Source organism: Pteropus alecto, unplaced genomic scaffold (assembly GCF_000325575.1).
Source record: "Pteropus alecto unplaced genomic scaffold, ASM32557v1 scaffold34, whole genome shotgun sequence".
NCBI lineage: Eukaryota > Metazoa > Chordata > Mammalia > Chiroptera > Pteropodidae > Pteropus > Pteropus alecto.
The window spans coordinates 2,553,283-2,566,013 of record NW_006435763.1 but is presented as its reverse complement, the minus strand read 5'-3'; the positions used below and the strand labels follow the sequence as shown (position 1 = coordinate 2,566,013).

The window sequence follows — 12,731 nt, the reverse complement described above, 5'->3', positions numbered from 1 at the left end:
CCTGCTGCTGCCCACCACGTTGTACGTACCATCCAGCTAGTTGGCCAGAAGTTATGGTCATACTTCGTCATAATTGGGTCCCAATACATTGCTGTGTCAGGCCATGCTCCTGGTTTGTAAATGGCAGTGTTCGCTGGTGCATTGCTGCCCCCTTAGGGCCTTAAAGTCAGTTACCAAGCACGTTGAATAGCTGTGGACCTTTAGCATTTTCTCCTTTGACCAGGTGAGGAAAGCCAGTACCTCACTTAGGAAAGTGTTTGGCTGCAATTAACAGACCACCGAAGTACGGGGAGCTTAAACAAATCGGGTTCCGCAGTGCACCAGCCCAGCAGTGCCCTAGGGGACGCAGGGTCTTCCCAACTTTAAGCACCATCATCCTTAGTGTCCTGGCTTTCGTCTTCCCATTTGTTCCCTTGTGATCTCAGATGGCTGCGTTACCACCTGTGGAACCCCTTTTATCAGGTAAGCAAATACTTCCCCAGCATTGTGCTTTCTGTATATACCTTCACCCCTGCCCCATACCCCCCACCAGCTGGATGTCTCATTGGTCAGATCTTGGTCACATGGCCATTCCTGGACTCCAGGGAGTCTTGGGAGACAGGGAAAAGGAATGTGCCTGTTGGCTTGGGCCAATCATAGTTCTTTAGCTGGGCATGGCACATTGCTTCCCGAATATCATCATGACCCACTCGGAGTACCTGCCCCTGACCTCCTCAGCTGGCTCAGAACCCCCGATGCATGAAGGTGGGAGTTTCAGTTACCCCATTCTTCATAACACTAATGATATATTCTAATTTTACATTTATTTGTGAGTTCTTTTAATTGTCCTTATCCTCAGTAGACAGTAAATTCCATGAGAGCAAGGATGAGGCCTATGTTTTTGGTTTTTTTTTTAGGTGAGGCAACCCTTAGTTGACCTCACAGATTGCAAGGACCTTGTCAGCTTACAATCCCTTACTTTTTATTTTTTACACTTACAGCACCTGGTCTTCCTAGGTGGTCTCCCATCTAAGTACTAAACAGGCCCGACCCTGCTTAGCTTCCGAGATCACACGGGATCGGGCTTTTGCAGGGTGGCATGGCCATAGACGTTTAGGTGAGGCAACCCTTGGTTGACCTCACAGATTGCAAGGACCTTGTCAGCTTATAATCCCTTACTTTTTATTTTTTACACTTACAGCACCTGGTCTTCCTAGGTGGTCTCCCATCTAAGTACTAAACAGGCCCGACCCTGCTTAGCTTCCGAGATCAGATGGGATCGGGCTTTTGCACGGTGGCATGGCCATAGACAATTTGTATTCTTTAAGAACGTTTTTGGCTGCAGGTTTAAACAAAATAGCTTAAATAAAGTGGGGCTTATTTTTCTTCCATAATAACAAGTCTAAATGTAGGCAGCTCTTGGCATTGATGAATTTGCTTAACACGGTCACAATCACGTCTCTGCCATGTTTTTGTTACTTAACTCATGGTTGCAAGATGGCTGCTATAGCCCAGCCATCTCCTCCATGTTTAAGTGAAGAAGGAAGGTAGGGAGGCCTTACCAGTGACATCCGACACTTTTTTCAAGAAAGCAGCATCACCAGAATTCTCCCAGCCAATTTCTGCTTGTGTCACTTTGTCAGTTGGCCACCCTCAGCTACGAAGGAGTCTGAAAACCATGTGTGTATTTTTTCTAGCCTCCATACTGGAGGTAAACAAGAGAGGAAATGGGAGGTAGGCTAGCCCGGCAATAGTGGTCTGCTCCACCTGTGTTGCCCCAACATTTACCTGAACAAATGATTTGGTATTAGTGGACAGGAAAAGCTCACCTGCCTTGATTCTTTCTTCATTCACGCATTCATCGTCTAGTATGAGCCAGGCTCTATACTAGTCACTGTTTACTCACATTTTCTTAATCTTATGACATTTCTTGCAAGTTAGATATTATATTTATTTCAGAATTAGAAATGGAATCTCAGGAAGAATAAATGACTCCCCTAAGGTGATGCAGGTCTATAAGGGGCAGAACCCGGACTCAGACCCAAACCTTCTTCCTTCCCTCCCTCCCTCTGGAGCCTCTCGCCTTCCACAGTGCTACACTGCCTCCCAGAACGATTTTAGCTGATCCTGTGAAAACTGCATTTGACATTTTTCTACCAGGGGGCAATGATTATTAGCCTGCCAGAGTTCAGCTTCCACATTAAACGTGTTGGCAAAAGCAATTTGCTAATAATATTGCAACTATAATTTGGGGTGATTTTGTATTTGGGGTCTAATAAGGTGATATTCATTTTATGAGCAGGGTTATAATTTTTAGTGCAGGGCCCTGTGTGGTAGGCTACTTAATAAACATTTACCCAGCGGTTAGTCCGTACTCTTAATGCTCCAAATAATTTGCATAACTTTTTCCTGTTTGAGTAGGTAAGGCACTTTGCCGGGAGTTTTTGCCCTTTATTATTCCTGGAAACCCCAGCATTCTTGTTACAGAATAAATGAAACAGTGGTCATCTGTATTCGTGTCCACAGCTTACAGTTATGCATTTGTGAATTAAAACATTCAGAGATTTCATTCCTGTACCATTAAAAAATAATATGTGTGGGTTTTTTTATTATAAAAGTAATAGATGCACAATTGAAAAAAATTGAGGAAGAATGAGAAAAATCACTCATAATTCTGTACTACCCAGAGGTAATGACTGTTAACATTTTCGGCATATTTTCTCCCTAATATTTAAAAAGAAATTATTTTGCATAACTGAGTTCATGCATTATTTACAGTTTTGTGTGCTGCGATTTTTCATGTAACAAACGAGCCTCCTTGTTACTAGGGTGTGATGGTGAATGGCCGCGCGTAATGTTCCTTCACTAAGAACACACCATCCTTCACAATTTCAAAATGCTCACTAAAAAGAAACAGTGCTGTATGTAGCCTTAAGTACAATATTTTAAAGTTGATATTTTCGATATTATTTTACATAACTTTAACATAGAAACATTTTCTTGATACATATGCTTCAGGATCTGCCTCTTACTATTAAGATGCTGTAAATGTGTCTTGCGGAGTTACATAGCAAGGTCCGCTCTCCTGTTTGTCTGTTGTGTGCTGACTTCCTCCTGCCCAGCATGAGGGTGCTGACCTCCAGGCCCAGTTTATCAAGGCAGCAGTGCCGAAGCACGTCTCCTACTCAGCCATCTCCTCCCTCCTCTCGCCTCCCCAGAGCTGCCGAATGGAATGACTCGCAGCCGCCCGAGCCAGGCCCCTCAGAGCTGCAGAGCACCACCCTGACACCCACTAGCTTCTGAGAAACCGCAGCCCGTGTTTCAGGAGGGGTTTCTGTGATTTCTTCCGTGGCTGGGGCTGATGCTAAAGTTAGTATGGAGAAAATATTTTTTTTGTTGGGTTTGTTTTGGTTTTGTGGTTCGAGGCCTGGAAAATAATTTATTCTACTTTGTGATATGGTAAATGTTACAAATATGAGAACTTACTAGAGAAGTTTGTTTTTAAATTTTTAGAAAAGGATATTTCATGTATTCTCTTCGAAAGACATCATTTTCTCCTACCTTCAATGTGTAATTTTAGGGAGTGACTTTTTAGCAATCTACAGGGCGTATTCCAACTCTGTGTTATAAAGAATTAAGAACTGGTGCCTTGTGTTCTTCCAGTTCTAAGCCCTTGCCTTTGACCTTTTGTTTTCTTTGTCTATCCCTATATGAACCTGCATGTGATTGCATTGCTGTTGGACTTTGCAAGTGGCTGTTTCCAACACAGAAGTAGTTACTCCGAAGGATTGCTCTGCAGATAACTCACGTGTCTGCTACCAGAAGCCTGCCAGTCTTAGCATGGCTTTGTGCATGGGAGTTTAGTCCCGAGCCCTTTCCTTACAAAGCAGTGACAGGAACTTCAGGATGTTCTCCTGTTTTGCTCTGTTGGGGCTTGGGGGTAAGGATGCCCAGGCTTTTCCAAAAGGCTGGTCTCTTAGAGCAGGAGTCCTCAACCCCCGGGCCACAGACCAGTACCAGTCCATGGTTTGTTAGGAACCGGGCCGCGCAGCAGGAGGTAAGCGGCAGGTGAGCTCCCCAGCGCTAGCATCACCGCCTCAGCTCCACCTCAGATCCTCCAGCTGGGGCCCGCTGTCTTAGAGAATAACGCGACCACCAGCCAGCCTTGCTTTCCTCTCATCGTGCGGAGGAGGATGTGCATCTGGGGGCGTGAGTGCTGTGGAGGGTGGTTTGATGGTGTGCATAGAATAGTTTGAGGCTGTCTTTACTGAAAGCGAGCATGACTTTGAGTTGCATATTTCTTTATTTCTGCCTTTAACTCTACATTTGGCTCTTTATAGAAAATTATTTATAGTGGAATATCCATGGTGTAAAGAATGCCTCTCCCCACCGAAAGAAAGAACACACCATCCTTTATTGATGGACATTTGGATTATCTTACGTATGTTATGATATGAGCCTTGAATTGCTGACATTTTCTAAGGGAAGAATTATCCAAATCCTGACACATCATTTAGAAGGTCCTCTTACTGCCACACAAAACACATCGTCATTGATGAACGTCAGTCATTCTTATTGACCTGCTGACTTTTCCATGGTAGAACAAGATGCTAGAAATTTTTATATATAAAAAAATGACCAGATCCTTCAGTCTTGCAGGCATGTGTCCTGTCCCTGACATTGAGAGAATGAATACTAAAAATACAGAGAACATTACTCAGGTTGTTCCTCCAGCTGTCCCCTTCGACTATTCCATATATGGCTATGACTCTGGTGACCTCAAGCCCCTCTGTGGCCCGCCCCTTGTCCTTTTTCTCCTCACAGCTCAGCCAGTCCCTTTGGCCTCTGCAACCTCATATGATTAATAGAATTCTGGGTTAGAATTTACTTTGATTCTTTTAAAGACGATAGCCAGACGCTTCCAGACAACAAGGCCAGAATCCAAAGGTATTTCTGCCTCCTCCTCAGTGGACGGTGCTGAGTGATACAGGGACATGCTGCACACAGTGTTCAGCCCACTTCCGAGGGCCTGGTTCTCTGATGGTGGAAGCCACCCCAGACATGGGGTGCCACAGTCCCGTGCCCAGCTCACTGTGACGAAATCAGAACACAGGAGCCTGAGCAGCAAGCTCAATCAGGCTCCAAGGGCCCAGGAGATCTTGTTTCTAAGGTGGGGGGAGGTGGTCTATCCATGTATACCTCCCTACGGCCGAGATGATGGCCTGTGAGGATATCGAGGCCCACCTCTCCTCCACCATTGGGAAGTTTAATTAAAATAGAACTTCCTTTCCTCGCTGGGGGCACTGAAGGGCTCCCCCGCCCCATTAACCTCTTGTAGAAACATTTCATCTGCGTGTGAGAGAGGCTTCTCACAGTACCTAGGAAACACACCATGTTCTCCTCCTTTATTTTATTTATGTAACTAATGTTCATATAGGGCTTGCTGTGTGTCAGACATCATTCTAAGTGCTTTGCAAAGATGAACTCATTTAATCTTTAAAAAAATTCTACAAAGCAGGCAGTATAATTATACATAGTTACACTCTGTATAATTTATCTTTGGGGAAGGGGCACCTGGATCTTGGTGCAAATTGCTTTATAGTCATAGGCTGTTCATCCCATCTTTTTTCACAAGAGATGAATAAGGAAAAGTTGTCCCATGGTGTGTGTCTTTGGGGCAGAGTTTCAGGCCCATGAAAAAGAGTTGCCCCCAGAGTCTCCTGGACATCCTTAACCATCACTGAGTTCGAGATAGAGAACATTGGCTGCAGCTACTAAAGTCCTACCAGCTGACCCTGCAATCACTGCTCCCTACTTCTTCTCTGCCTATTGGCAGGGTTCACCCCATTTCATTTCCTGTGTCTTTCCGCTTGACTGGTATAATACTGGAGCTCCAGGCCAGGCACCTGTTCCTGGGCTTTGAATATTCTGAGAAAACACCAGGAGGACCAGAGGAGTGAGACATGCCGTTTATTGCTCACGACGCAGGTGAGCTCCGATGGCGGCCGGTTGGAGCTGCGAAACCGCACCAGGCCAAGAGCAGGCTAAGTTTTATGCACCCAAGCAGTGTGGGGGACTGTCTCATTGGGGGAGCAGCCGCCTTCTCAGGCGGATGGAGCTGGCACTGCCAGAAGCCCTTTGGGTACTGCTTTCCTTGGCTGCTGGCCAAGCACTCGTCAGTCTTCTGAGTATATGGAGGGGCTGTGTTCTGAGTTAGCCATGCAACTGGTCTCTGAAGTCTGGTGCTGGGCGTGGGAGAGGAGTTGGGCATGAGCCCTTTCGTCTCTGGCCTGGCTGATCTCTGCTTGCCTTGAGGCCCTCCCTTGCAGTGTGTTCTTCATGGGCCGTCCACGAGGACTCATGACCGATCCACTGTGCTCAGCTTCCACCCCTTTCCTCCTCTGCTCCGGTGAGGGCTCTCATGGGAACCCTGCAGACACTTAGGGAAGTTGAATGACATAGACTTAAATACCTCTGAGGGTGAGGAAGTAATATTTTTAATTACAGAAAATAACGGTTTACATAGGTTATGGGATTGCCATTTTATGGTAAATAAAAATAGTGTTATGATGTAGTGTTATGATGCTTTCTGTGATTTAGGTTTTCATCATTGTCAGTGTTATATATGCAAGCAGATTAATGAGTTAAATAGTTGTACACAGAATGTTGAGAAGCAGTAGCTCACACCTCCTCACCTGTCCATCGCTCACTTCCCAGAGGCCACCACTGTCAACGCTTTTGGCTAATTTTATCGATAGTCACTTTCATAATTCTAAATAATGTGCTCATCTTGCTCATCATTTCTGGATCTGCTTATTGTTATTTATTGAATTTGCATCTTTGTTAAATCCTAATTCTGGTTATATCAGTATTCAGTATTAATAATAGTCCATCTATATGTACATTATTTTAAGCATTATTCACAACTGGGCCATGTTGTACACCATGATGATTTTTCCTGCACATTTTATTTGTATTTCCTAAGTAAAAATTCTTAGTTTTTTAAGATGTACTAATTCAACCTTAGTCTCTTCTCCCAAAGGTATAAGTGCATAAACTTACTGTCAGTGCATTGAAAAACATTAGACATTCTATCAACTTCTTGAAGAAATTTCTCCTCGGGCCCTCTGTTCTCTGACTGGCTATCTACGCCCACCAGCAGCAGGCACCTCGGGGTCTCTGTCCCCATCTAGGGCCTGCTGCCCTCCCCTCGCTCATGTTGGATCCCATTTCCTTCCTTTTTAGATGGACCACATCCTCTTGTAGCTTCTGGGGAAGAATTCACATTTGGAAATATCTTCATTCCGTCCTCACACTGAATCGATAGTTGGGCAGTTTGGCTGGGTGGAGAGCGTTAGGTGAGGAGTCCTTTTCTCTCAGAATTTCGAAAGCTTTGCTCGTTTGTCTTTGCTTGTTCGGTGTGGATTTTAAGAGGTTCAATTCCATTCTGATTCCATGCTGGAGACTTGCAGGATCTTCTCTTTGTGTCCGGGTTCTGAAATATCACTGGGATGTACTGTGGTGCGAATCTCCTTAATCTGTTTAAAGTCATGGGCTTTGAATCCTTTAAAATTATTTCATTGATCATTCTCCTCTGTGAGTTTTTCTGTATTCTCTGGTACTCATATTATTCAGATGTTGGACTTCCTATACTGTTCCTCAGATATTATCTACCCCCCACCCCGCCGCACCCCATTTCCTTGCTTATTCTATTTCCCGAGATATTTCCATAGCTTTGTCTTTTAAGACTTCTGGATTTTTATTTCTGCTGCGATAGTCTTAATTCCCAAGAGCTTTTTTGGTCATTACTATTTTTAAAATAGCATCCTGTAATTGTTTGATGAATGCGGTATCTTCTCTTCTCTCTCTGAGAATAGTAATGATAGTTTTTTTTCCTTTTCCTTAAATAGTCTCTGTTGCCTCCTTTCTGATTGTTTTGGTACGCCTTTCATATTGGACACTTTCTTCAGGTGTCTAATGATCCTCAGCCAGCTGCCCCAGTTTGAGTGCAGGGAAAACAACATGCAGCATGAAAAAGCTGATTGGACGCTTTGTGTCTGGGGTCTCACATCTCCTGTCTTCCCCACAGAGTGAGGCCTCCCCTTTCCTCAGTGTCCGTGTCTTTCGGTCTTTTGTTGGCTCTCAGATGCCCCAGAGGGCGCCACCTGGCTGCTCTCATTTGGAGGATCAAGGCTGTGATCACAAAATCAGGGTCAAACCTTCTGTCTTAATCTTCCTGTCTTCACTGTGAGACTCCCGCCCTCAACTACCTGCCGGGCCTCAGAATCTTCCTGTTTACTCTTTACAAAAACTAAAGCCCCCACCTGCCAAAGTGAGGACAGTGGTCCAGCTTCATGGAATTTCAAGCCATCTTTGTTTTGGCTATCTCTTACTCCCATTTCCAAGGATTTTTTTCTTTTTGTTTTTCTTTATTTTTAAAAATTGAGATTTAATATAAAGTAAAATGGAATTAATCCAAAGTAAAGAGATCAAACGTGCAAATCCATCCTTAACCATTACTCAGATCGAGATAGAGAATATTGGCTGCATGCCAGAAGGCTCCCTCATGCATCTTCTCTATCAGTAACCTCTCTGTCACTATCAGTTGGGTTTGCCTGTTCTTGAACTTCATAAAAATGGAGTTGTGCAATATGTATTCTTCTGGTTTCTTTTACTGTATATACTGTCTGAGAGTCATCCATGTTATTTCACGTAGCAGCAGTTTGTTATTGCTGTGTGTTACCGGTCTAATGATTATCCACTAATTTCACTGTTGCTGGATATCTAGGTTATTTCTATTTTGAGACTCCTATGAATAAAGCTGCTACGACCTTCCTGTCTTTTAGCAGACCTACACACTCACTTCTTTGGGTATAGTCCTGGGAGTGGAATTGCTGGGGCATGGGGAAGATTTGGGTTTAGCTTTTACAAAAACCACCAAAGAGTTTTTAAAAGTGCCCGTACCAAGCCAGTCTCGACTTCCCAATCACCAGCTGAATATCTAACTTTCCGCATTGAATAAGCCTATCACCACTTGTTTATCTGCTTTCTGGTTTTTATATTTCTGTGGCTGTTTTCTCCTTTCCCATTATCTTTGTCCTTGAGAGTTTACTGTCTTTGCATTAGGGGTTGTGGAAGGAACAGAGCTAAGAGTTTTCAAGCCACCATCTTTAACTGGAAGCCTCTGTTGCAATTTCAATTAAGATGGCTTTCAGCTCTCAGTATCACCAACCATACTTACCCTTGTGTTTTCTATGAGTTACTTCTACTTAAAGGTTTTATAAAAACAAGGTTTTTTGCTCTCAGACTTTCACAGCTACTCCAGACATTGTTTTCTACATTCTGCATTGTCAACAAAAATGACAAGATAATGCTGATCCCAAGTCTTCATCAGATAAAGATTGATAAAGAACACAGACTGAAGGTATTATTTGTGGGATTCTTTCCCTTAAATTTTTCCCTTAGGTTGCAAAACCCTGAGTATATTATTATATTTAGGATTTTCAAGCTGATCAGATTATGTTTGGATCTAGGCAAATCTGAATACCCTACTGTGTCACCTCGTGATATCCCAAGTGTGTGTCAGGTGTTTCCCTCACCCCAGGGGACACTAGGACTGAGAGGCACAGTGGAACCCTTGAGCCCCGAACTGGAAGTCAGATAGTGCTTCCCCAAAGAACCGATGATGCACGTTGACTCCTGCCCATCCCCGGGGCTCCCTCCGGGGACTCCTTCCTTTGCAGAGATTGCAACAAGCAGGGCAGGGATGGCCATGAGGAGTCCCAAATATCTTCTCTGCTCACAGTGGTGGAGACCATGCCTACAGACAAGGTGACAGGCACGCTCAGTGCCTGAGTTGCTCCTGAGTTCCCGTACTCTGGGCGTCCCTTCCATTTACTGCCCAGACCCTCCCCCAGGAGGACTGGCTCTTTGTCCTCTATTTAGTGACTTATCCTTCCTGCATCGCAGAATCAACAAGACCATGCTTCTCCTCCTCTGGTTACAGTTCGCTTCCTTTGCTATGGTTTTACTCATTAGAATAATATTAGCATGAGGAGGGGCCCCAGTTACCTGGTATATCAGGCATGTGGCATGTTACTTGTAGTACAGTAACAGGCTTGTTAGGATGCAGTAATGCAGGTGCTTAGCTCATGGTTAGAATTCCATGAATGATGGCTGCCATCACATTTGTTATTTCTTCTTGTAAAGTGAGCTAAGTAATCCAGGGACGTTATTTGCTTCATTTGATCAAACTCCAACTGTGACCTTGGCTCACTTCACTCTTTCTTTCCTTGGGGTCTCAAGAATATAATCAGCCTTCAAACCCTTCATTTTTATCTCCCCTGCTTCTTCATACATCAGAGATAAGTTATCCTAAAACTGCTAATTTGGTTTATTTTACTCCTATTAATGTAACAAATAATATTTCTAAGTATAGATAACCACAAAATTATACCTTTACCAACCCTCTAATCAGATGCACTTACTGTGCTTATTACATAATACATTTCTCTCCTCTAGTATATTAAATTCCCTTATGATCAGTTACCTATGGGTATAAATAGTGGTTAGATTTCCATGCTAGCTGGTAAGAGCAATTTTGAAAGGATGAAAAGACACAAAATCTGGCAACAATAACAAATCTGGAATGTTTTGCTGGGCAAATAAACATTGTGGCTGGGGAATGAAGCTTGATTGTAACTCTTAGATGGTTGAATCAGTTTTTGTGAGTTAGCCTGAGATCTAACCACCAGTTATAATATTATTTCTGTGACAAACCCTAATTGCTTTCCAAGCAGCCAATTTTTATGAACAGACTTTTGCACACAATGCATTTGTAAAATAAACACCACTCTAAGAGGTTAAAAATTTTTTATAATTCTAGAGTCTTTCCTTTTTAGTGCTGGATGCTGCAAGGGGATAATTTACAGAGCAACAATTTATTAACTCGTGAAAGTTGATAAATCCATATTGTAATGTTCTTAAGTGCAGAATTATAATGAATTCAGAAATTGTAGAGCCTCATCTTTATTTGAGGACTTCACATCACTTTATCAGAATGGAACGCTTATATAGAAATAGCTTTGATATCCAGAATTTCCCCCGTAGTTCTAGGGACCTCCCTGATTCTGTTGGCAGATCTGACAGTTTGGTCAAAGGAGTTTGCTGCTGTATATCCCCTGTTACCATCAGCTGGAATGCCTGTCTGAGTGATTAAATTGGATACATCTCAGTAAGTCTCTTGGACTCACCCGTATTTGACACACACTTGGTACTAGCTGTACCTGGTAAACCCAGGGTCACAGTGTTTATTGTTGAAAGCCTGTGTGGGTTATGATCTGTGTTGTCACTTAGTGGTTCCCTGACGGGATCTGTGAGGACGGTCCTTAACATCGAGTGGAGGTGTCCCTCGTCCTGACATCTCTGGCATAATTAAGCCTTGTGTTCACATTCTAAGCTTCATAGGGGAAAGGACAGTGTCCTCATTCATCACACTGTCCCAGGCACCTAGCTCCATACACGTGATGTCATTGTTTATATTTTTTTCCCATTCATCAAAAATAGGTATAGCAAGATTACTGTTGCTGCTTTATACCTACAGAAAGTACAGTTTGCTCACCTGTAAATGCCAGTAATAGAAAGTACACAGTTAAGTAAGAGGTGGTATCATGGTGACAGGACTGTTGTCATGACGAAAGAGTATGTGGGAATGCTTACCCCGGTAGGGGCGTGTTTACAATTGATGGTTGCAAAAGAGAGCGCAGCTGGTTAGTCACAGAGTGGGATTTGGGATGCTGGGTCTCTCCACTGCCCCAGTGTCCACCTGTGAACCTTACTGATGAGCCAGATTCCAGGCTAAGCCTCTGTGGCTGAGCCCCGGGCTTTGTGCAGCTCATCTGAGTCCTCATTCCCTGTCCCCTCCCCTCCCCCTGTGACTGTAGTAAACCTTAGTTTGCTCACCTGTAAATGCCAGTAATAGAACAGTGGGATCGATGCCATGTGAACCCAAAATAGCATGATCCCCGCCCCTCCCCAAAAAAGCCTTTCTTGATGCTTTAGCTTTGAAGTAACACAAATGCCTTCAAATTTGACATTTGTCAAGAATTGTGTCACTGTAGAGCTGGAGAAACCAATGAATAAATGCCAAATTATCTTTGTGCTCTTGCAAAATGACAGGGACACTCCAGTTGGTACACAAATACGCATTTCTGTTTCAGGAGTAGTCTTGAAATGTGCAAGTTTTGAATTGGGCAAGGTTTCAGAAGGTGTCTCTTGCATAAGGTACCAAAGGCCGTTCATTGCAGCATTAAAGGGAGGATGAATGTAAGGATAGATGAGGTAAAATATAGGAAGATGAGATTGAGTATGTGTAACTTTGAATTGCTCGTGATTGGGAGAGGCGGGCCATGGTACAGGCAGGTGACACACTGAAAAAGTTCGTGCTGGTGGCTGCGCGGGAGCAGATTGCACAGGGGTACTCGTGGAGGTGAGGGGCCAGCCAGAAGGTTACTGCAGCAAGCTAAAACCAGGGGTCCTGCAGTTCCGTGTTGCAAGAGGGATAGGTAAAGCGGGTTTAAGTAGGACGAAGGCCCACTCTCCTGGGGAGATGCTTGAATACTGTACACAGTTCCTGGGGGTTAGAATTTAAGCATACGGATTATTTTTTTGGTGGGAGGGAGGAGGAGAGCAGTTCAGCTTATAACAGGCAGATGCTACTACCTATTGTGGCTTCACAGATCGATATAAGCCAT

General features: G+C 43.8%; 1 protein-coding gene and 2 pseudogenes across 3 annotated transcripts in view; 1 reads left to right on the top strand and 2 right to left on the bottom strand.

Annotated features, from left to right (window-relative positions):
* CPPED1 (calcineurin like phosphoesterase domain containing 1) overlaps positions 1-12,731 on the top strand; it is a 101,484-nt gene that overhangs the window by 46,450 nt on the left and 42,303 nt on the right. The gene's annotated exons all lie outside the window — the stretch shown is intronic.
* Positions 972-1,090, bottom strand: LOC112479145 (annotated as a pseudogene).
* On the bottom strand, positions 1,172-1,290 carry LOC112479147 (annotated as a pseudogene).